This window comes from Papio anubis, chromosome 6 (genome assembly GCF_008728515.1).
Source record: "Papio anubis isolate 15944 chromosome 6, Panubis1.0, whole genome shotgun sequence".
In the NCBI taxonomy this organism is placed as follows: domain Eukaryota; kingdom Metazoa; phylum Chordata; class Mammalia; order Primates; family Cercopithecidae; genus Papio; species Papio anubis.
The window spans coordinates 47,998,938-48,024,721 of record NC_044981.1 but is presented as its reverse complement, the minus strand read 5'-3'; the positions used below and the strand labels follow the sequence as shown (position 1 = coordinate 48,024,721).

The following is a 25,784-nucleotide window of genomic DNA, read 5'->3' as shown; positions in this document are numbered from 1 at the left end:
TCTCAGTTTCTTCACACTTAAACAGAGGGGTTTGGGTTTCAGAATTAACGTAATAATCACAGGCTGTTCTGATCATGTGCTAAGGTGAACACAACTGATTTCAAGCAATATTATCCAGACTAACCTTTGAAGTAATAATCATTACTGGGCAATATGATGAAGAAGGAGCTGTTTATATACAACTTTTCAAACCAGTATTCTCTGTGCCCTTTTTACAACTGTGTATAAAACCCTTTCTCTCTGGTATTTGACTACTAGGGCTTTTGTGTTGTAAGAGATCAAATACAAAATTTCTTTACTACATAACCTAATATTCTCAATAAAGGATCCAAAAATACTCACAGTAACATTTTAGACACTGTGTTCTCTCCCAGGTTTATTTGCATTTTTCTTCTTCTTTTCCTCCTCCTTTTTTAATGTCACTAAACATTAATTGAACCCATGCTGTAAGGTAGACACTGTGGTGTGTATTGTAGACATGAAGATAAATGAGATAGACATATTAACAGCTCCTGCTCTTAGGCTGTTCCTGTATTATAAAAGAGATGAACATATTGTCAGCTAATAATAACAAAATGTGAGATAGGGAAAGGGACAGGGAAGAGATAATTCTTTTTTTTTTTTTAATTTTAAGTTTGGATGTATATTTTGAAATAAAAATGGAACATAAAAAATTTGTACAAAATTGTCACACAGGAACACACTTTAAGATACCATTACATGCTATGTGTATTTAGAAAAGTTACACATCTAGTAAGAAAAAAACCAAACTGTCATTGACAAATGCAAGTTCATTTTTTAAAAATTATTATTATATTTTAAGTTCTAGGGTACATGTGCATAACGTGCAGGTTTGTTACATATGTATACTTGTGCCATGTTGGTGTGCTGCACCCATCAACTCATCAGCACCCATCAAACAAACAACCCCATCAAAAAGTGGGCAAAAGATATGAACAGACATTTCTCAAAAGAAGACATTTTTTGAGCAACAAGAAATCTCCCGTGAAATGTCAGACTGAAAGCCAGTGAGACTCGGTGAGTGATGGCTCAGCACCTTCTGAGGCCTGGAGCTTGCCTCCCAGGCTGGGTGCTCAGCTCTGGTCTGTGGCTGGATGCCATCTAGAGTCCTATATGCCATGGTCTTTTTCTTTCGGTAAACAGTATAAAACATACTATTTTCCTTTGATTGTAAACTTCAACAGAAAATAACATGCTTAAGAATTGTGCTACAAAGAGTACTATGATTTTTATTGTAATTCACCACATTTAGAACATTTCCACTTCACAAGTTTCTGATTTGCTTCACTTTCTTACTTGGGAATGGTGCCCTGGCAGCATCGTCCACACACACCAGTGTGTATGGAGAAGCGGGCTGCAGGCCCTTCCTGAAACCATGGTCCGTGGCTCTGCCTTCACGGAACAGGCCAAGTCATGTCTCTGCTCAAGATCAAACCATCTGCCCTCAAATTAGAGGCAGCTCAGCCCATCCATGTATTGCTTTCCTTATATTCCACTTTTTATTATTTAAGTTGTATTTTCTTATGTTCCTATAGAATTTATTCACATTACCTGGCTAATAGTCAACAGTTTGGGCTTTTTATATAACAGCTCTTCAGATATATTGCTGGTATGTGAACCTCAATCGATCTGCGTAGGGACAAATCAGAAGGTATTTATGCTGGTAGATCAGCTGTATTGCAGCACCTTACAGTTAAAAGTCCACCCCTCTATGAATGTTATGTTTTAGCCTTAAAAGAGTTAAGTTTGCTCATACTTCCTCTCACATAAAATACTTAGTTTCTTTCTCAATATTAAACATTATTATTATTATTATTATTATTATTACAACAAAAGGGTTCAGGACAGACATCACAAAACCATAATCCCAGATAAATGGTCCCAAATTGCGGTTAGGTCATCTTTGTATATCAATACTAAAAAAAAGGTTTGAGCCTTTGACCATGCCCATAGATGCCTAAGTTCTTCCACATCTTCATTTCTATAGTTTGACAAAACTAGAATACACAGTCTTAAGTGGGGGGAATATCATAAAAATTCATTACTTCAGTGTTTAACTTTTTCACGATTACTTGAAAATTCATAGCACAGCATCACTGTGACTTGCTAATCATGAAAGCTGTAAATTAACAATCATTGCCTCTCATAATGACTGCACCAGTGTCCATTTTTATTTATTCCTAATTTAATTCAATTGCAACTACCTGGCTGTAAGTTTGAGGTAGCTTCACAGTGGTTCCACCTGATGGAAGGAGTATGACTCAAAGTACCCTCTGCGGCATGAGACTAGGTCAAAATGAGAGGGAAATACAGTATCAAATACACCGTCTTCTCACCTGGCATACAAACTAAAAACAACCACCAACCAACCATTTCTTTAGTGATAAAAATACAGTTCTTTTGTGAGCATGGAAACAATACATGGAATCTGTTTCTTTGCATGAAAAGTAGCATCAAGGGAAAAGGACTCAAATTCTGTTGCCACCTTTCGGTTAACCCGGGTAAGAATGTGCATAAATTCAAGCTTGTCGGCGTACTGTTTCAGCATGGCACAAAGTGACTGGATGAATCGGCAGTCATCCTTTGAATTTCACCAAGAATAATAACCAAGTGATGTGGAGTATGCATACAAGAAGTCGGCCTCCACTGGTATTTTATGACACGCCATGTCATCCTCAACACCACTGTCTGTCTCAATGCCACAGTCCAGTTCTGTACCACAGCAGGCCTGAATAATGAAAAGTTTGGGTTTTCCAGTTAGACTTCTACAACAATCCCCTCTGAAAAAGCTTGTTATTTTTTTCAGGTCAACAGGTTCATTTGTTCCAAAACTTATTCCTTCTTCACTATGGCTCAGAAGCACACAAACAAAACTGCGCCTTTTGCTGTGATCTTCTCTAGAAACATTGCGCATCAATTCCACAATTTCTTCACGTGTAAGATCGTTTTTATTCCTGACTTCATATTTCAAGTTTATGAATGTTTCCCTGAGGTTTGCTGCATCAACATCTGCACCAGACCGAGATGTCATTCCAGTGCTTTTATGAAAATTCTTATTATTAATTATTATACATAAACCCGTCTCAGGATAATCTATTTTATAACTGTTGTCCAGGGATATTCCAGAGTCCACTGATTTGCTTCCATGTATGATCTTTGGTTCCAAACTTTTAATGGATTTTGAATCCACTGAGTTTTCAGTGTTCTCTATGGAGACCTTTATTAACTTCCACAACCACCTTACAGCAGCAGCCACCCGCTACAATCCGCGTCTGCCAAGAGAATTCTTAGAAATACGAAGAGGAGCAACCATGAGAACAGCAAGAACTCACAAAGAAATCAACACTTAATATTGAACAATGTGAGACAGCTTATTTACCAGAAAATGAAAGATCTATGTGTGTCTTAGACAGTGAAGGTAACATTACCATAGGAGGGAAAAGCATGAGCAAATATTTGAAGAACGACAAGTATTTTGTTGCAGTCAGACCTTAGATTATGAGGCCAGATATCAAACTTAAAAGATTGTAAGTAGATTTGCATGGCATGCTGAGTAATTTTTGTATGTCTTACAGACAGTAGGGAACAAGTAAAAGTCATTTACATACTGTATTTTTATAAGCATACTAGGAAGTATAATGGGAGACGAACAGATTTGAAGAAACTGACAGGAAGCTATTGCACAAGTTTAGGTAAGAGGCAGTAGTAAATGGTACTATTTAAGAAATATCCTTACAGTAGAACAATGTGCTGTGACCTGAGGATGAGGGAGAAAGAAAAAAGACAGAGCAAAGATGATTCAGAATTCTAACTTGGGAGAATAGGCGGAATGGGATGCCATCAGCTATGACTGGGAATATGCAGAAGAAGCTGGTCTGAGACAGAAAATTGGTGACTTTGATTTTAGATACCCTACGTTTTAACTGTCTGCAGAATATTCAGTAGTTAATTAGACAAAAGACTCTGGGCCTCAAAAGAAATGGCAGAACAGGACATTTAGGTTTTTACATTAAAACCACAGAAGTAGATAAAGTGTGCCTGTAGAGAGGAGAAGGGAAAATGTTGAAATGATAAGGAACTACAAGTTTCTCTTTTTCTAAATGGAAAAGAATGCAGTTCTTTGTAAAAATTCACACTACACAAAAGTCATAATCTAACCATCTACCTTTCCATCTCACCCAGATATAATTCCATTCTTCATAAACAACGATGACTCAGTACCCATGTTTAATTAATTTTTTCTCAGATTGTGGAAGAAAGGACCCCTTACTAACAAGAAATTTGAGGTTCTAGAAACTGGAACCAAAAGTAAAGATAAACTCCAGTTCCAAGTGCCCCAGAAGTCTGAGTTTTATAAAATAGGAAGCTATTTTCCCTGCCCACCACTAATACAGAATTATTAATAATAAGTTCTAAGGGGCATCAAAAACAGAAAGAGATCATTTCTCTAACTGCATATGAAAAAAAGAATAACACATAGCTTCCTAGATATAAATATGAATTCAGACATTAGAAAGCTGTATTAATTTTTGCCAAACTTGTGGGGAAACATTAGGCAGCAAAAATCTTACTTTTCAAGAGTTGTCATAATTGCTTTTACCTCTGAGGCAAACTTGTCTGATAGTGGTCATGCCCTGCAAGGTCCTAGATGATGAAACCCCACCTAAATCTCTGACCTCAGCTCCTAACATCCTTCCTTGGTTACCCTCTGTAGCCTAGTTTGTCCTCTTTGTGTTGCTCTAACATGACAATTTCTTTACTGTTTTAGGACATGTTATTTCCACTACCAGAAATACCTTTCCCCAAATATATGCATGTTAGCCTGCTCAAATGTTAATAATCTTCTCAGACTTTCCTTGATACATTCTCTCTCTCACAGGTACATAACATACACACACATACACACACTCACACACTCCCTCACTCTCTTGCCCCTTACCCTTATGTCACTATTATTGCAAAATTCTGTTATAAAATGTTTGTTTGTTGTGTTTCTTGCCCACAAAACTGTAAGTCGCAATAGCATGAGGATAGCATCTTTGTCTTAATTCACTTTTGTATCCCCAGCCCCTTGGCTCATAACACAGGTTCACTGGAGAAGTTTTTGAAAGAATGAATGAAGAAATGAATGATAATTTATTGCATTTTAAACCTCAAGTCTCCCTCCATGACTTTGTATGCACTATGGAAAAAATAGGTTTACATTTGTACAAAAATTAGCAAAAACAGTTCTCGCCTTATTTTGCCTCTAACTTGTAGAATTTAGATATGTTCAACAATGAGCCCCAGTCTAAGTGAAGACAGACTTGGATATACAACTTTTGCATATACTCCTATGACAAAATAATTAAAATGCAAACTCACTGAAAAGTGAAATGGAACCCTCATTTGTTTTTTGTTACTGTGTATTTTCTCAATTAATAAATCCTAAAACTACCATATTGTATATAAGTCAGTGAATATTTTTAATATTAAGGAGATGTCTTTACACTGAAAATGGTGGTGATCAGCTAATTATTAGTACTTTTAGAATCTATACAATGAAACCATACTAATATACACTCAGTTGCTGAGCTAACTCGCCTTTTCACATGATTTGGTTTTCTTGTTTGTATTCTTTCAACATTAATACAGCTAAAAATGCTATGCTGATCAATTTTTGGTTTAGTTGCTTGTTTTCAATAAGAGTAGTCATGACATCTATATATATCTAAATTAATTTAAATACATCTCAGTTTTCATTATTGATACATCAGTCCAATATTAATTCTGTTTCTCCAAGTAGATTAATATATATTATAGCCTCATGTGTTTTCTTGAGACCACTAAAAATGTGTAATGGGAAAAATAATGAAAATTACCATCCCCTGACAACTTATTTTATGACAATCACAATAGAACATCTCCCAAATTTTTTTATTTTTATAATGTAAGTATTTTCAGCTTAAAAAATGATAAAACTCAAAAAAGTTATCTAACTTGTCCAAGTTTTTCAAAACTGGTAAATTCCCAAATCGATATCTTAAGAGTGTTAACTTAAGAAGGCTTACCTCTTTATATAATTATCATGATTTGTCAGGAGAGAAAATTGAGGCACAAATTAGAGAAATTACTTACATGAAATGACAAGAAGGGTCAGTAATAAAATGAACCGACATTTGCTTTTTTCCTGTGGATTTCAAATCTGTATGCATATGTGTTCAAAAATGTCATACTCATCTTCCTCATATGGGACATAAACTTTAAATAATTTTTCTGATAATCTTCCTGTGTAAATGCTATAACACCACATTTATAAGATGACTGTGTTGAATATGCCTCCTGTGTCACAGGAAGAGTAAAAGGTAACAAGAACTCATAGAATTTAGCTTCATCTGAGTATCATTCTAAAACTCAGAGCTAACCTGCCCCATCAGCATTCTCGCACCATCCTCAGAGATTTCAGAAAATAAAAGAGGAAAGTTGGCATTTGTAGGGCAGGAGATTTTTTACTTGGACTTTTTTTTTTTTTTTTTTTTTTTTTTTTTTAGAATGGTCTAGCAAGGGGCAGAATGATTGTCTATTACTTGAATGTTCTTAAACTAAAGTGTCTCACAGACAATTTTATGTGTTACCACATTAGTCTGCCCCATGTTTATACTCTAAGAAAAATTTTTCCAAAAGCAGCCTGAGATAGAAGAGATTAGGAAAAGATAAAACTCTTCCTAGTCCCAGGATGTGCAAAGCCATACCTTTTTACCTCACACAGTCTCAGGAGAGGTTTCAGAACCATCAACTGTTTCTCCCTATCTCCCCAGCCAAATAGGTGGCGACAACAGAAACAGGCATGATGTACCTGCAATCTTTGCTCCTGTGGCATTACTATTGTAAACAGTAGGAGAACAGAAAGTTCTTGTACATTGGAGTAAAAAAAGATGCAATTACAATTGAGCCAATGTAATCAACTGTGATTTTTAAAAAAACCTAGTAAGGTTTGGAAACAATTCAATGTTAATTAATTTTTTTTATTCTAAATGCAGTTTCAAATAAAGAATCCCATATGCTAAATATACACAATTGCAGAAACAGAAAACGACCAACTCATGCTAACTTTCCAGAGAAGCTCAAGGAATTTTTGCTTCATTCGTAAAGACAACATGAATAGCATTTTTATAAATGATGGACACTAACATCAGAATCAAACCAAGGATGGTATTAGTTGAAAACTTCATAAATTTATTATTTAAATAATCCTGGTGGTAACACATGGAGGTTTGGAGATTAATATAAAATCTATTTTCTTCAAATTGTACATTTAATTTTAAGCACTATTTCATTTTCTCTCCTAGGAAGATAATTAAAAGGCATATTATTTTCAATGGGTAAAATTAAAGTCTTTAACTGACTCTTTAAATTTATAAATAGTAAAATACTCCTTTGGAGTATACATTAAAATTAAAATTTTATAGCCAATCTTATGGCTAAACACAATTCTCTCAACTAAACAAAGAACCTTGGAGAAAAAGAAAAAATAATGTTTTTAAGGCCAAAAAACCCAAAAATATTTTGCTGAGAATGATGGTTTCCAGTTTCATCCATGTCCCTGCAAAGGTCATAAACTCATTCTTTTTTATGGCTGCATAGTATTCCATGGTGTATATGTGCCACATTTTCTTTATCCAGTCTATCATTGATGGGCATTTGGGTTAGTTCCAAGTCTTTGCTATTGTGAACAGTGCCGCAATAAACTTACTTGTGCATGTGTCTTTATAGTAGAATGATTAATAATCCTTTGGGTATATACCCAGTAGTGGGATTGCTGGGTCAAATGGTATTTCTGGTTCTAGATCCTTGAGAATCGCCATACTGTCTTCCACAATGGTTGAACTAATTTACACTCCCGCCAACAGTGTAAAAGCATTTCTATTTCTCCAGATCAGAAAACCAAACACTGCATGTTCTCACTCATAAGTGGGAGTTGAACAGTCAGAACACATGGACACAGGGAGGTAAACATCACACACCGGGTCCTGTTGGTGGTTGGGGGGCTAGGGCAGGGATAGCATTGGGAGAAATACCTAATGTAAATGACAGGTTGATGGGTGCAGGAAACCACCATGGCATGTGTATACCTATGTAACAAACCTGCCCGTTCTGCACGTGTATCCCAGAACTTAAAGTAAAACTTTAAAAAATTACAGAGAGGCTGATATATTTTAAAGAGTTAATTATAATTTCTATTACTTTTTAAAATAACAAATACACTTGTATGGGTCATGTACAATCTTTAAAACAAAATTAAATGTCATTTTAAAATGTTACAATTTCATATTTTCAGAGCTTGGCAACATAATTTCTCTCTTAACAGTTCATTGAATATTTTGATACAGTATTTGTAGAGTAAAATGCATAGTACAGTAATTATATAGAAAAAATGATAATCTTTTAAAAATGATAATCTACTCCACTTTAAAATTCCGTTATTATAATGTCCTAAAACACTTTATTTGGTTAAATGTAATCTTTTGCTGTGCAAACTATGCCTGTCTTATTTTTTAAAGAAAGAAAATTGCAGGCAGGCAGTAAAAAGGGATGGAGGGAGCGAAGGAAGAAAGAGAGGAAATAACTTTAAAAAACACAAACGCAGTGAGAAAATAGCAATACTAGGTACTTCTTTGTACTGGAATGGAAACATGTTCTGAAATGAGTTGTCAGAATTATATGACACGTGTGAGTGATGAATGATAAAAACCATTCCAATAGAATTCTTAAAACTGTCAAATTTAGAATGCCACCAGAATTTTTTTTTAAGTATGAAAGCCATCTTGATGCAAAATTCAAATTGCACGACTTCTTTTTTTTATGTTTTTAAGTTTCACAATCCCTTGCTCCACTGCTGGTGACAGTTTTTCCTAATGTGAGACAGTGGTTTGTTGAAAATTTTTATTTTCTTCAGAAAAAAATTCTAAACTGAAGGAACTGAATGACACCAGCAGCCTGCTTCCGTGGTATTATCTGGACTTTTGAAATAAAGGAGCCATTAATGGAAGCTCTGACAGGTGATAGAAACAGAGCAGTCATTAACAAAAACTTTGTCCAGAAGGTAACAGGGGGTGCTTTATTTTGCAGCCTCAAACAGTACTATTATGAGAAAAATGTACTAAATTAATTATTGATAAAATGCTGTGTTAAGGGAGTATTTTAAGCTCTACTTGTGATCAGAAGATACCTCCAGCTATTTTGAAGGTATATGGAGCAAATTGCTGGCGGGGGCAGGGGGAACAGGTTTAAAGTTATGGTAAATTATACAGAACATGAAATTTGCCATTTTAATCATTTGTAGATGTATGGTTCAGTAGCATCAAGTACATTTGCATTGTTGTGCAGCCACCACCATCATCCATTTCCAGAACTTTCTCGACTCCCCAAACTGAAACATTGTAGTCATTAAACAATAACTCCTCATTCCTCCTTCCCTCCAACTCCTGGCCACCACCCATTTTCTGTCTGTAAGGTTTGACTACTCTAGATACCACATCTAAATGGAATCACATACATACAAAATTGTCCTTTTGCATCTGGCTTATTTCATTCAGCATAGTGTCCTCCAAGTTCATCCACACTGTAGTATGTGTCAGGATTTCATTCCTTTTTAAAGTTGTATAATATTCCATTGTATATAATACCACATCTGCTTATCCACTCATCCATCAATAGATATTTGGGTTGTTTCCACTTTTTGGCTGTTGTAAATAGCGCAGCTAGGAACATCTGTGTGAGAATATGTGTTCTAATTCCTGCTTTTATTTCTTTTGAGTACATACCCACAGTGGGATTGCTGCATCATGTTACCATTTCATGTTTAATTTTTAAAGAACTATCATATTAAACATATCAACATTCCATTTTTGATTGTTTATTTTCCAAAGTGGCTGCACCATTTTACATTCCCACCAGTAATGTGCAAGTGTTCTAATTTTCCCACTTCCTTACCCACGCTTCGTATTTTCTGGGTTTTTGTTTGTTTGTTTCATTTTGTTTTGATAAGAGCTACCTTAAAGGGTATGAAGTGGTATCTCATTGTCGTTTTGACCTGCATTTACTTAATCATTAGTGTTGTTGAGCATCTTTTCATGTGCTTATTGGTCATCTGTATGTCTTCTTTGGAGAAATGTCTAAAATCCTATTTCTCAACTGGGTTGCTTGGGATTTTTTTGTAGATTTGTAAGAGTTCTTTATATATTCTAGAGATTAACTCTTTATCAGCTATGAGTTGTAAATATGTTTTTCTCATTCCACAGGAAAAAAAATCTGATAGTGTTCTCTGATAGACAAAAATTTTTATGAAATACAATTTATCTATGTTTTGTCGTCGTTGCCTGTGCTTTTGGTGCAATCCAAAAATATATATATCATAGCCAAATCTAATGTCATGAAACTTTCCCCTGTTTTCTTTGAAGTTTTACCATTGTAGCTCTTGTATTTAGTTAGTTTGTTTTATATGGTGTTACATTTTAATTTTATATAGGGGTAAGGGTTCAACTTCATTATTTCACATGTGAGTATCTAGTTTTCCCAATATCATTTGTTGAAAGATTGCCCTTATCCCATTAAATGGTCTTGGCACCCTTGTTGGAAATCATTTGCCCATCTGTGTGAGAGCTTATTCCTCAACTCTCTCTTCTTTTCCTTTGGTCTATATGTCTGTCATGATGCCAGTACCACCTTGTTTTGATTACTGTAGCTTTGTAAGTTTTGAATCAGGAAATGTGATGCCTTCAACTTTGTTCTTTTTGAAGACTGTTTTGACTATTCAGAGTACCTTGAAATTTTACATGAATTTTAGGATGAATTTTTCTATTTCTGCCACAAACATCATTGAGATTTTCATAGGGATTGTACTGAATCTATAGATCACTTTGGGTATTATTGACACCTCAAAAATACTGTTGGCCAATCCATAAATACTGATATTGTGAAGTGAATTCACTATGCACTTGTAACCAACTTGTCTGAGTCCAGTGAGACAGAACACTCATACACATAACAAGTTACATAAGGCAGGCTTATTATTACTTACAAATAGGCAGGAAGGGACAACAGAAGCCTAGGATTCATTACAACCCAGCCTCCAAGGCTCAGGAAAGCCACCTAGGGTAAGATGGAATCTTGTCAGAACATAATCCTTTTGTACCGCAGCTGAGAGGCCCAGAAGAGTAGTTCATCTCTGGCTTTACACTCTAAGGGTAATAGAATTTGCGAGGCTAAAACATTGAAGGACATCCTGTTTCTAGAGGAGGCTGGAACAGGGCCTGTACTATTCCAGTCACTTCCTCCTCTATTCGTGTGTTGCATCCCAGTATATTCTACAGTTATTCTTGAGAACTACAAGTGAGAATAGTGGAAGAACTGGGTTGGTTCAAGGCTGCCTGGAGAAGTTTCCTGTGGATATCTTTCCATTTATTTACACCTTCTTTAATTTTTTTCAGAATTGTTTTGTAATTTTCAGTATACAGTCTTTTGACTTCTTGGCTAAGTTTATTCCTGAGTATTCTTTTCGATACCATTGAAATGGAATTGTTTTCTTAATTTCCTTTTGATATTGTTCCTTTTTGGTGTATATGAATTTAATTGAATTTTTGCATGTTAATTTTGTGTCTTGAAAGTTTACTGAACTTATTTGTTAGTTCTATCAGGTTTTATTATGTGTGTGTTGTATTTTTAGGGTGCTCCACATGTAAGACTATGTCACCTTATGATATAATCTTATTCTTCCTTCCAATTTAGATACCTTTTATTTATTTTTCTTGTCTAACTTCTCTGATTAGGTCTTCCAATACTGTGTTGAGTAGAAGTGGCAAAAGTGGGCAGCTTTGCATTTTTCCTGATGTCAGGAAAAACGCTTTCAGTTTCTCCTCACTGAGTATGATGTTAACTCTAAGCTTTTCATATATAGCCTTTGTTATGCTGAAGTAGTTTCCTTCTATTCTTAGATTTTTAAATTTTTAAATACAAGGGAATTAAATTTTGTCAAATGCTTTTTTAAATGAATAACAATATTTACTTGTTGTCTTCATTTTGGTTATGGTTCATATTACACTGATTAGTTTTAGTATGTTGAACTATTGTTGCAGTCCAGGAATGAATCCCACTTGGTCATGCTGTATAATCCTTTGACGTGGATTTAGTTTGCTAGTATTTTGTGCAGATTTTTGCATCAATATTTATAGATGTGTTGCTCTGTAGTTTTGTTTTCCTGATGTGTCTTTTTTTGCTTTAGAATCAGGGTAATTCTTTTTAGATAATTATTTTAGTAGCAGCTCTTTCTTACAATGTTTGTAATAAAATGTTTGAATGTATATTATAATAATATATATAAGTAATTATATAAGTAGTTTTCTTCTTTTTTTTTTTTTTCCAGACAGGGTCTCACTCTCTCAGCCAGGTTGGAGTCCAGTAGCACTATCTCGGCTCACTGCAAACTCCACCTCCCAGGCTAAAGTCATCCTCCCACCTCAGCCTCCCAAGTAGCTGGGACTACAGGTATGCACCACCACGCCTGGCTAATTTTTGTGTTTTTTCTAGAGATGTGGTCTTGCCATGGTGCCCAGGCTGGTCTTGAACTCCTGAGCTCAAGTGATACGACCACCTCAGCCTTCCAAAGTGTAGGGATTACAGGCATGAACCACTGCACCTAGCAGTGGTATTATTTTCTAAATTTATTTCATTTTATTATATTTAGATAGCTAACACAAACTAACCATGGAAATTGTAAGGGAACTGACAATATGATTTAATGCCCAAAGATGTGGGACCCTTACTGCTGACTTAATTCTCTAGAAACGGCCAAATTTCCAAATGCCTAATCAGATATAGTTGTAGGTAAAACAATTAAATTAATAAAGTTTACTTTATATCTTCTCTCTCTCTCTCTCTCTCTCTTATGTCTTAACAAAAAAAATCCTTCTTCTTTTCAGAGGCTCTCTCATCTGCTTTGTCTCAATCAGTTACCTGGGAGCCTCAGGGTTCCAGTCCCACATCTGCTAGGTCCCTAAGAACTTGTTGGGAAATTGTTGGCTGTATCATCCTTCCCAGAGATATTTTTTACAGTCTTTGTGTTGGCAAAGAACATGAACAGGCACTTCTCAAAAAAAGACATACAAGCAGCCAACAAGTATACAAAAAAATGCTCAACATTACTAGTCATTCTAGAAATGCAAATCAAAACTACAACGAGATACCATCTCACACCAGTCAAAATGACCTTTATTTTAAAAGTCTAAAAATAACAGATATTGTTGAGGTTGCAGAGAAAAGGAAAAGTGTATACATTGTTGGTGGGAATGCAAATTAGTTCAGCCACTATGGAAAGCAGTTTAGGATTTCTCAGAGAACTAAAAATAGAATTACCATTCCAGCCAGCAATCCCATTACTGAGTATATATTCTGTATATGTGGGATTGCTGGGTATATACCTAAAGTAAAATAAATTGTTATACCAAAAAGACACCTGCATGCATATGCTTATTGCAGTACTCATCATAATAGCAAAGACATGGAATCAACCCAGGTGTCTATCAATGGTATTACACATGTGCTATACAATTCTATGCAGACATAAAAAAAGAATGAAATAATGTCCCTTGCACCAACATGGGTGCAGCTAGAGGCCATTATCCAAGGCAAATTAATACAGAAACAAAACCAAATACTGCATGTTTTCACTTATAAGTGGGAGCTAAACATTAGGTACAGGTGAACATAAAGACAGAAACAATAGACAATGTGGGACAATAGATATTCTGGGAAATATTGTAAATAATTGACGGAGTGACAGAAACGAAGAAACAGAAAAAGAATCTGTATAAATCTCAAATGCACAGAAAGTTATTTCCACCTAAAACTACTTTTTGGCAATTCATGAAGATAAGAGAAATATTAAAGGTTTTGTTGTTAATTTCTATCATTAACTTTATTAAATTTTATAGACTTTCTTTTCAACTCTGTTGTATTTTGGATAGCATCTTTTTGTTTCCTAATCTCTCATTAATTTCATTTTTTCTACTATCATTACCACATAGATATTTATTGAGCACATACTATGTCACAATAATGTTGAAGAGTTGTGTGGATTATCTAGTGACAAATAAGTTTGGCCTCTTTGGTGAAAAATCTTACAATCAAGTTATGGTATACATTAACACAAGAAGACATGAAGGTTGGGGTGTGCAAGTGACAATTATAGTAATCCTTTTCTGAACCTGTGATTTTTTTATGCATTTAAAATTATAAAAATATGATATTTTATTGTAAATTATTTTACTATGTCAATTGCGTGTCAGTGGGTTAATACCATGTGAAAAATAACATATTGGTAAGTAAAAAGAAAACTATCTTTGTATAAAGTTTTATTTCCAAAGAACATGAGCAGAATTTTTGTCATTGGAGAACTGAAATACTGGAAAAAACTTTCCCAAATGCCCACACTATCAAATTTAGTTAAGAATGAACATGTTTAAAATATAATCTGGGTGATATTTGCCTTTTATCCTAATCTAGAAGGTAAAAATTGTTCAACAAAGAGAAATGTTTATAAGTTTCCTGCAGTTGCTTCCAAAAATTGTGCATGTAAAAATATTTTGCTATACAGCTAAAAGTAAAGGGCTTATCATTTTAACTCAATAAATGTTCTAGCTGTTTTCAGGGAAATAGTATCATAGGAATGTGAAGAGAGTATTTAGGGTGTCTTCTTGAGACTTTTTGATAATTCTTAAAATTAAAACAACCTGCTAGAGATAGTCTCCAGTTTTTGACATTTTACCACAACCTGTTTCAGAATTATAATAATTCAACCTCTTAATTGGAAAGATAAAAATTTAAAGTTCAGGGTTGCTGACTCTAAAATATCACACAGCCAGACAGTATCAGTGCTGAAACTCAAATCTAAATGTTCCAGTTCAGAACTTTCCTCATTATACCCATCTATCTTCTGCACATTTAGAACTGATATTCATCTTCATTAGTATACAGGCTTAAGGAGGAGAAAATTGCACGTTGATAGCAAATTGATAATTGAAAGTTACACATTGATAGTATACTTATCATTAATTTTTCAAAAATGCCAAAGATCATAAAGGAAGATTCTGCTTTATACATAATCTATCTCTTTGCTGCTGAGCATTTGAAGACCCTTTAGAGAAAGTCTTCAGTGCTGTCAACAGAAGATAACGTATTAGCCTGTGATCTGAATGATGTTTAAAATATTCTCTCCAGTAGTATGCCATTTGAAGTATTTTTTTAATTTAAGCAGGAAGTGTAGGCAACTACAATTTTTAGAGGAAGTAATTTCTTTTTCAACCTAGTTTACTGTTATTTCAGCTGTTTCAATTCAGCTTAGCAAATATTCGTTGAGTGCATATTTTATAAGAATTGCAAAGATGAACATGACACAATTTCAGATCACAAATTTATCAGCAGCTAAGAAACAATTATATATATAAATATATATAATATATATGTGCATACATATGATGACATCAGTCTTTCTGATCTCTTCTGAGAGTAGTACAAATTTTAATGAGTTTTAAAATATGGAAATAGGTAATAGAATTATTTTAAGCTCTAATAGGGTAAATATTGGCGGCTGTAAGCCACGTAAGCTAAAGCTCTTTGAATCCTCACTAATTTTAAAATGTATGTAAAGGTTCTGAAACCAAAAAGTTTGAAAACCACTGCCTTAAGGCATTCATCATGCATAAGAAAGTAGCCTCATTTTTATGCATCTAAGATAGGAGAATAGAGAAAATAGTCCCTCAAATAATTTTCTGTCTTCTTCCATAAACACAGACATACAGTGCCATAGTTTGCCAGTATGGAGAATACAATTTATTTCAAAAAACTTTCTAGCACATGGCTAATGTTCAAGAAATATATTCAGGAAAAATATATTGACTTGGAAAACAAATTAAAGTAAGAAAACAAAACCTAGATGAGAAAGAACGAGTACTTCAGAACTTCTAAAAATCCAAAACACATCCAGGTGGATTTATTGCTGCAAATTACGTATAAATAAAATAGCTCTTGTGGTTGAGGGAGAAGTCATGGGAGGATGTAAGCACACTGAGATCTGAATGTACTGTTCAAGTAGCTATCAACCTTGAGTACGACTAAAGATTATGTGAGGAATTTGTTTAAAATTCATGTTTGTCATCTTCAGAAATGTTGATTATGTAAGATCTAAGAATCTGTTCAGAAATGTTGATTATGTAAGATCTAGGAATCTGTACTTCAACAGGCATCCTGAATGTTGCTGATGTGGGTTCTCTATAGATTATACTCCGGGAAACACTGTACTATACTCAGCAAAATTGAGATAATAGCTTAATAAGCTCATGAGACTCAAATGCTGAAAAAAAAAGTTATAAGTTGTGAAGGATTATTACTTTTAGTGTTTGTATCTAAGAAGAGGTAAGTACTAGACTGACATCAAAATGATCATCATCATCATCAGTGTATTTCTCATTAGAGAAGAATAATGAAATGTGTTGTTTGTGAGGGCATATGTGGGGTTAAACTGAGTGATGGAGGCTCTGCGTGGAGGAAGGCTACTGTCGCTACTTGTTCCTGGGAGATGACAAATAGGTCATTCTGGGAGAGGTGCAAAATAATTGCAATTATTAAAAACAGGTTTCTTCCCCTCTTTTGAGGATGTCTCTATTCCATCTGCTACTATGTGTGGTCTCTGTTCTTCGTTACTCCATGCAACAGGATCCATGAATATAACACAGAAAAACACATTGAAATTGTCTCTTCACAAAGTCCCCTGAAGGGGTGGGAAGCCCCTATAAATGTTTTGTCATCTCCTAATTCTTACAGCACACTTTATTAATCTGTGAGGAGAAATAAGAAGAAAGATATTGAGAAAGAAAGGATGAAAATGTACAAATTTATATTTTAAAATAGCAAGCAAAATACATATGGTGTATATATATACAAAATATATGCAACACATATATATACAGAGTACTATAAATCTAGTTCAATCTAGTAGTATAGATTTAAATCTAGTACTGTACTTTAATACTAGATTTTAAACCGAGAATTCAAAAATTCTGCCTGAAAGGAATAATTTTACATCCCTGGCTTTCTGTCTCCTTTCTAGCAATAATATTCCTATCTAATTATTTGATAACTTAAAATTATCAATTTTATAAAATGTGGAATATATACCCAATGGAATATTATTCAGTTTAAAGTACTCCTGCCATTTGTGACAACATGAATCAATGTGGAGGACATTATGTTAAGTTAAAAAAGTCAGACACAGAAAGAGAATTAGTGGATAATTTCACTTACATGTGGAATCTAAAATAGTCAACGCCACAGAAGCAGACAGTAGAATGGTGGTTGCCAAGGGAAAGAAGGAGGAAAAATCTGGCAGATGTTGTTTTAAGGTACAAAGTATCAGTTAAGCAAAATAAGTAAGTTCTGGAGATCTGATGTATAGCATGGTAACTACAATTGACCACTCTGTGTTGTGTGCTTGAAATTTGCTAAGAGAGTGGACTAAGTATTCTCACTACAAAAGAAAAAGAAGAAGAAGAAAGAGATTGGACGTGGTGAAGAGAGACAGAGAGAAAGAAGAAAGATAGAAAAGAAAAAAAGAAAAGAAAAGGAAAGAGAAAAGGGAAGGGAAAGGAAGGGAGAGGAGAGCTGGGTTGTATACAAGGAAGGAAGGAAGGAAGAAGGAAGGAAGGAAGGAAGGAAGGAATACAAAGGGAAGAAGGCAGGAAGGGAGGAAGGAAGAAAGTAAGGAAGATTATTTTTAGAGAATAGATTATCTAAAAATGTATTGAATCATGATGACCTAAACCTATTATTTTTGAAGATTTAATGGCTCTTAATTTTAAAACCAAAGCTGGGCACAGATATAACTGAGTATCCCAAAATCTTATAATATTTTTAAATACAGCCATTTACCTACTGCTTTACTCTATCAAGAGCTTGGGACTATCTTATAACTTTCAAAGCCTACAAGAATGGTAATATTGAATAAAATACAGAGAATGCTAAATTTAGAGTCAGAAGTCTTTGCTCTTTCAATTATCCATCACTTTTTCCCTTTTGAAGTAAGAGTCAGTAAAATTCCCTGCACAGAACTGCACAAGAGAAAAGGAAAACTACAAAGTGATTTTAAAATGAAAGGCATATTTGGTACTAAAGGGCACTGACAAACTTTCAGGAGTACTGAGATAAGTGCTGGTCTTCTTCCTTCTTTCACGGTAACAAAAAACTCTTTCAGTGTAGGAATGACAGTGCTATTCTATAAATACTGATTAATTTGAGGGCTGTGAATGATTGTAGCTAGAGCTAGATTAAGGACAAAATGTCTTCTGCCTAAACAAATAGAATTGCATTTCATGGTACTCAGGATACAATGGTTATGCAAACATTTCCTGCATATTTGGTTCCAGAATAAAAGATGGTCAAAAGGAAAGGGGTGCATAAAAGAGTGTGCACTTTCTGTCCAAACACATGTTCTCTGAGTGCAGAGTCATTCAAAATCAAAGTGGTAATATAGCATCATGATTATGGGAAGAGGCTCCAGAGACAATTCAATGAGCTCAAATTCTAATTCCAACATTTACTAGCACTGTGACTTAGGTCAAGTTCCTCAGTTTCTTGGGCCTTGAGATTCTTTATTTAAGAAAAGAGAGTAAAATAATGCCTATTGTATCAAGTGGTTATGAGGATTCAGTGAGAGAATACAGGAAAAGTGCTTATCAGCTAACAGAGTTATAAGTGCTCAATAAATTATCATATTATTCTTAAACTTTAATCTCACATGGCACTGGTTGTCATTTCACCTTGAAAAACAGTTTCCTCAGGTAACCTTTTATGAATGGGCAGTGTTCCAAGGCATCTACAGTCTGTAGTGTTCCTACAAGGGGGAGTGTTTTTCATAATCAATGTTATTAAATAATTATTCATCAGTGGTATTTAAAAGTCTCTGAAAACCAGATCTGAGACAATCTTGCATCAAAGCAAGTTCTATGAGTCATATCTGAATAGACAAAATATAGAGAAAATTGTCATATTTGAAAAGACAAAATAGAGATAAAATTATGAAGATTATTAAGTCAAGAACTACTTACCCTATATGCTCTGTTTCAGAGGTTTTTATGCCAAAGTTCATGGGAAAGTTACTCTGAAAGATTCATGAATCCTTTGATAGTGTATGCAAAATATTGCAGAAATGAATGTTTGACAATTTCTCATGAAAAGCAATAAAACTTTTCATTAGATTCTCAAAAGTCTCTACGGCACAAAAAAAGGTTAAAAAATCTCTGGCCTAGCCTAGTTTTACAAATTTTCCCACCTGTGTCTGGATTGGTGTAAGTAATAGTGCTGAGAAATGCAAAAATGTTTTAGCATTCCTTGGAATGCTATACTTACTATCTCGTTCAACGTGAGCAAGATAAATGCATAGCACATATTCTGCTTCTCAAAGGCTTTACACTGATTTGGAACACTAAATATATATGCAAAATAATAAACAATATCAAGTGGTTATGATTAAATGTTAAAATTGAAGAAAAATATAAAAGGGATAAGGGTGTAGTAGGTCATTGAAGGGAATGGGGAATGGAGCACAGCCATCCCTTGGTGTCTATGGGGATTTGTTCCAGGACCCCCTCAGACACCAAAGTTTGCAGATGCTCAAGTTCTTATGTAAAATAACCTAGTGTTTGTATATAACCTGTACACATCCTCCCATAAACTTTAAATGATTGCTAGATTGCTTGTAATATCTAATACAACGCTTACACCTCATTTCATTTGCATAGATTCAATATGGAATTTTTTTCTTAATATTTTCAAATCCACAAATGCTGAACCCACAGATACAGAGAACAGACTGTAATTAGAAAAGCTATTGCAGAGGATAAAAATTGAGTGGGGACAATGATAAATGGATGGAAGATAGTTTTTTAAGAGGACAGTGATGGCCCTCTTAGACAGTAAAAGTAAAGATTTAAATCCAAAACAAAAGTCACGGAAAAAAGAAGTGACTCTGGCCTAGCTTTATTGTGAACAGCATACTTAAGAAGGTATGTGTAATGATTTGACTAGGTAGAGAAGATCTAGATTTTGAGGAGCTCATTGTTACACTTATTTTTGGCTTAAAGTGTTAAGGAGCAGAAGATGCTGAACACAAGACTCGTAAAGGGAGAAAACAGTATTTAAAAGAATAGAACATGGTTGGACTGTGAAGAATAAACAATTATTCCTGAGAGAGGGGAAATCTGGAGTAAGTTAAGAGAGTAGCAGTTTTCAGGAGTGTTCATAATTTATCCAGTATATAATGTATAATGCAATACATTTCTGTATTTCTGTAAGGGTTGGACATCTCAAGCTGCTACATCAGCTCAGAATATAGTAGATACATATAGCATGGCAAACAGTTCACCAGATGAAAGACAAGTTGATTGTAAGTCATAGCAGTCTCCAAGGCACTGTATGTTGCAGATCACTAGCAATACCTTGAAAAAAGGCCTTTTTGGAGGAGGATGTGTAACTCTCCATTGATTTCACACACATCCAGGAGTCAAGCAATACCAAAAAAGCCTTGTCCCAACTTTTGATATCATTCAGAGTAGTAAAAGAACATTACTGTTTTGTCTATGAATATTATGTGACATTATCCAAAAGTCGCCTTGCCTTCCCTCTTAAGTCCCCCGCCTTGACAGAAATCAGCTTTCAGAAGATAAAGTTATCATGTATTCAAAAGTTTAAAAACAACAATGAAACTAAGGCTTTAAACCATCTCTTTTTTTCCTCAACTTCAAATGTTTTAATAACTTCATTCATCTCTTTCTCCTACCTTGCTTACTTTGAGTAATAGACCACTGTCTTGCACCTTTTCAAAGATTATTCTCTACTTTTATTTCTTGACCAATCAGTATTTTGCCATGACTCTTAATGCACACAAAAGTTTAAATTGGGAAGTAGAATTACCCAAGTAGAGAAAAATTTAATTCATGTTTTAAGCAATTAAGGCACAGTTATTAATTCGTTAAATAGTCTTACTGGGCTTTATATTAAATTAAGACCTTGCTTTCCATTTCACTATAAAAGATAGGGGGCAGTAGGCACGAAAGATATTACCATAACTTTTCTGTATGTGTATGTGTGTGTGTATATATGGATATATATATTATATATATAAGAGTATATATATATATATACTCTTAATAATAGCACATTCTGAAAGGCCTTACTATGTGCTAGGTTCTGTGCTAAGAACTTTAAATGCATTTTCTTGTGTGCACAATGCTAGATGCGTCAGTCACATGCACTGTCTCACATGTAATAGCCTTTTAACGGCACAATAAGTTGAAAACTATTATTATTTTCATTTCAGAGATGAGGACAGATTAAATATTGTGCCCATAGATACTGAGCTAATAAGAGACGTAGTCTAGATTTGAACCTGGAGTCCAACACCAATGGCTAACTGATATGCAAATCTCTCCTTACAATTCTTGTCTTTTAACAGGGTGATTCACCTTCTGTTCAAAGTTAACCTGTGTTCTGAGCCCCAACCCTCCTCTCTCCTGGAGTTTGCTTCCTCAATTATGTATCCTTTCTCCACTCTCTTTGATATCTCCAACTTATTTTTATTTATCTCCTTTATTATTACCAGAATAAAGGTAATAACTGTCCATTAAATTAAAAACAAAAGGTCTAATTCACTGATTTCCATAAAGCTCCATTATAGGTAGCACCTTGGGAACACTTGTATTACAAAGCAATATAGAGGATAAAGGAATCATTCTGTGCCCACCCTGACATCTGCTCCTCTGCCTTCATCACTAACAGTGGCGTGGGCTGAGCAAAGTTCCTAGTGGGAATTGCTATACCTGGTGAAGCAGCACTGGTGCTGCCATGCCTGGAGGAAGATGCTGGCATCAGGAAAGACAACAGGGCTTGGTAGAGAAAAGCAAAGTAGTAACATGATGGAAGACCAACAGAAACTATTAGGGACTTCTGTACTCAGCAGAGGATTGGGAACCACCGGTAGAAACTGTTGTCCTAGAAGAACAGCAAGAAAGGTGACAGTATTCAGGGGAGTATCCCTTAATAGCTGTAACTAACAAGAGTCATGGGTTTGCAATATCCCCTGGGGCACTATAACCACAGCAGAAACTACAAGGTGATTACAAAGCAAGAAAATTATTGCGTCTGAGCGAGAACACAGGTGAAGTAACAGCAACACTCAGAAACTACAGGACCCAGTAGAGCCACTACCATTCTATCATGTGAAGCAGAATAGTGACTACTGCTGGCAAAATTTTCTTCATCACTGTAGGTGAGACACCACCCAGAAAGTCCTAAAAATTCTTGGGAGAGAATGTATAATATAAAAAAATTACTGTTTTTATAAAATAACAAAACATTAATCCTTAATAAAATAGTTCATGATAGTGAAACTTTTCAAGGAAGCTGATACACTAGAAGAATTTATTTCCTAGTATGACTCTACATGTCTTAATTTAAAATTGTGTCTGATTTGTACAGTAAATCCTAAGATGAAAAAAGTTTTGTTCTAGGATTTCCCAAATTGTAGATGCTTCTTCTGTCTGGAAAAGACCCATTTCAGCAAGGGAGCCCTGAGAAGTATTCCATGCTCTTTATTTTGAAGACGAGGACAGGAAAACTATGAAACTGGGTAGCTGCCATGTTAATTTCCTAGGGCTGCTGTAACAAAGTACCACAAACTGAGTGGCTTAAAACGACAGAATTTACTCTCTCACAAGTCTAGAGACCAGAATCCAAAACCGAAGTATAGCAGGATAGTTTCTTCTGGAGGCTCTGGGGAGAGAAACCATTCATGCTTATCTCCTAACTTCTGGTGACGGCTCTTCTTGGCATTCCTTGGTTTGTAGCTGCTTCACTCTGGTTTCTGCCTGCATACTTCACCTTGCTGTCTGTCTACCCTCTGTGTGTGTTTCCTCTGTTTCTTCGAATCTCTCTCTTTTTAGAAGGACACCAGTTATTGGATTTAGGCCTACCCCAATTCAATATTACCTTATCTTAATTTGATTACATCTGCAAAAACCCTATTTCCAAATGAAGTCATTCTCACAGGTACTGGGGGTTAGGACTTCAACCTATCTTAAGGGGTGGAGACAGAGGCACAATGTAAACCACAACAGCTGGTTTTCCTTCTTCTTTTCCTCCCTCTCTCTCTCTTTTTCCCCTTTTTCTCTTTTTTTTTTTTTTCTTTCTTTCTTTCTTACTTGTTACTGAAACCAATTTTTCTCCCATAATCCCTGCCTCCCAATGCCGCTATCTCTCTGTTAGCTGGGCTTGTGGGTAAAAACAGTAAGTCACAGATTATAATTATGTTGATCCTTTCAACTGGTTCAGTAAATTGAGTTAGGTGGAGTAAATTTTGAGTAAATTACTGGTTTGTTTAATTAGCCAATTTAGGCAAAAACGTCAATATAGTTGTAGATATAAACAAATATAATTTTAAAATAATAATGTATTTACTTTTTTAATAGTTGTCTAAAACAAATTTGATGTTCTTTAACTTTTAAGTTTTCTGATAGCTTGAATAAATTAACTAAACTGGGTAGGAACCAGACACAATCAGAGGATGAAGAATCTTGATGTTTCCATTCTGATTTTCTCTTATTGTTGTTGTTAGGAAACAAAACAATATATTTAGCCTCTTATTTTCAACTTAAATTGAGGATAACTGTAGACCTTGACGGGGAAAAGGTAAACTCATAAATAACCATTTGCTAGTTATAGATCTGACAAATGGACTTTTAAAATATTAATCAATGGTACATACAAGCAAGAGCAGTCTTTCTTTAGTAAATCTATGCTCACTGAGTTTTTATTTAACTTACAAATTGTCCAGAAACATTTCATTTTTCCACGTGGCCCTTGTATTTCTTTTCCAAGTAGTTGGCCCTCTCTTTCATAGTAGCTAAAAGCCAGATATAGAGATTTATTTGCTTAAAATTAAAAAAAAATGCCTTGTATTTTGCTGATATTCCATTTGCCTAAATAACAGCCAAATTCATTGTTGTATTAATGATGATTCAGTCACATTGTGACTTGCAGCTGAAGGGGTCTGTCATAAATGTATTCATTAACTTAAAACAATCTGTTTTCTCCAAGTTCAAGAAACACAATATGTTGTGTATCCACAAGCCTAAATATGAAAGAGTAACTTCCTGTGTTTGCCTATGGGGATAATAGGTACACTGTTAAATGAGATGATGAATCAAGGTGTACTGCAAGCCATGGAGCTGTTCCAAAGTTAGGCACATTCCTGGGCTAAAGAAGGTACATAAAGATCTTTAAGTATTTTTATGTGACTTCACAATTTTGGTTCCAAGGCCTTTCATTTTTGCCACGAATGAGAAATAAAACGTCCTTTTGAGTTAGAGTTTGCAAAAATTTTAGCTTATTTTTATATCCCTACTGGTTCCCCTAACATATCAATGTTTTTAAATGTTTATAGTGTCTTCATTACTATAAAAATAATGCATATAAGTTTAAGAAAATTTGAAAATATAAAAATATAAGAATCACATTTATGATTATCCATAATCCTACCACCCAGAAATTATAATCAAATTGATCACTGGTACGATTTTCACCCTATGATTAGACCCAGTCCTACAGATTGTGGGAACCAGAGCAAATCAACCAGTGTGTTGACTTCTTTCATTCAAATATGTGGACATGGATAAAATCTGGTTTATAATAACAGTACAGGGAAGCATTAAATGGACCACAAAAACTCTAAAGGAAGTGATCTTTCCAAGCAAAAGGTAGAGGAAGCATAATAGACAAATTAATATCAGTTTTTCACATAAAATCTGAGGTTTCCTTTCTGTAGTTGAGAAGTTGGGTTTGAGTCAGATAAAAGGGAAAGAGTCTTAAGCTGATGCATTGTGTCGGCAGAAGCCACTGTAAATTGACAGACTGTTCTAGCCATAAGAATAATCCAATGCCAATTTGAAAGGGAGTCTGTAGAAATTCAATCAAAACCAGAAATTACAGTTATTACACCTGCATAATACCTACTAATTTGCTTTTCCTACATGCAAAATGATTGCAAAACAAAATTACTGAATTCAAAAAACTTTTTAAAAACATTAATAGACAAAATTTTTTATTTAGCTTAACATGACTTTCTTTTCTCCAGAAATGTGTGTTTATAGATAAACAATCTCTTGATTCTGACTTGCAAAAACACCCTAAATTCAACCTCTCTGAATTTGTTAAGGAGAGGCAATATCATATACTGTAGTTTTTTTTTTTTTTCCAATACAGAGGAAGAACTCAATAAATGTTTTGAGTGAATAGTAAGATTATAGGAGGTACAGAGATGATACTGAATCACCAATCTTCTTAGTTACAAACTACAGAAGCCAAATCTCTGTGGAGAAAATGGCATTTGTTGGGAGAGTACCAGGAAGCTCACAAAATCAACTTCAGCCTTGAAACCCAAAGTCACAAAACAAGTCCCACCTAAGCAAGCTGATGTCACAGGCAAATAATACCATAAGAATATTCTAGTTTACAAAAATGCCACTACTGCTGTCACAAACATCCCCCAAGTTTTCAATTCCCATGCATTCTTCATTAACTGCCTTCAAAATTCTCTAAGTTCTAGACATGAGAATCCAACTAACCAAGCTAAAGTCATAGATTTTAACCTGGCAAATGGCTGGGGGCGAGGATTGGAAATATCT

At 34.7% G+C, this 25,784-nt stretch overlaps 1 pseudogene across 1 annotated transcript; it reads right to left on the bottom strand.

Annotated features, from left to right (window-relative positions):
• Positions 1–354: 354 nt before the first annotated feature.
• On the bottom strand, positions 355–6,653 carry LOC101023848 (annotated as a pseudogene). The gene is made up of 3 exons (XR_004184511.1): positions 6,636–6,653; positions 1,573–3,280; positions 355–529 (listed from the first exon to the last, which is right to left on the bottom strand). The product of XR_004184511.1 is annotated as a caspase-3-like (transcript).
• Between the last annotated feature and the right edge of the window lie 19,131 nt (positions 6,654–25,784).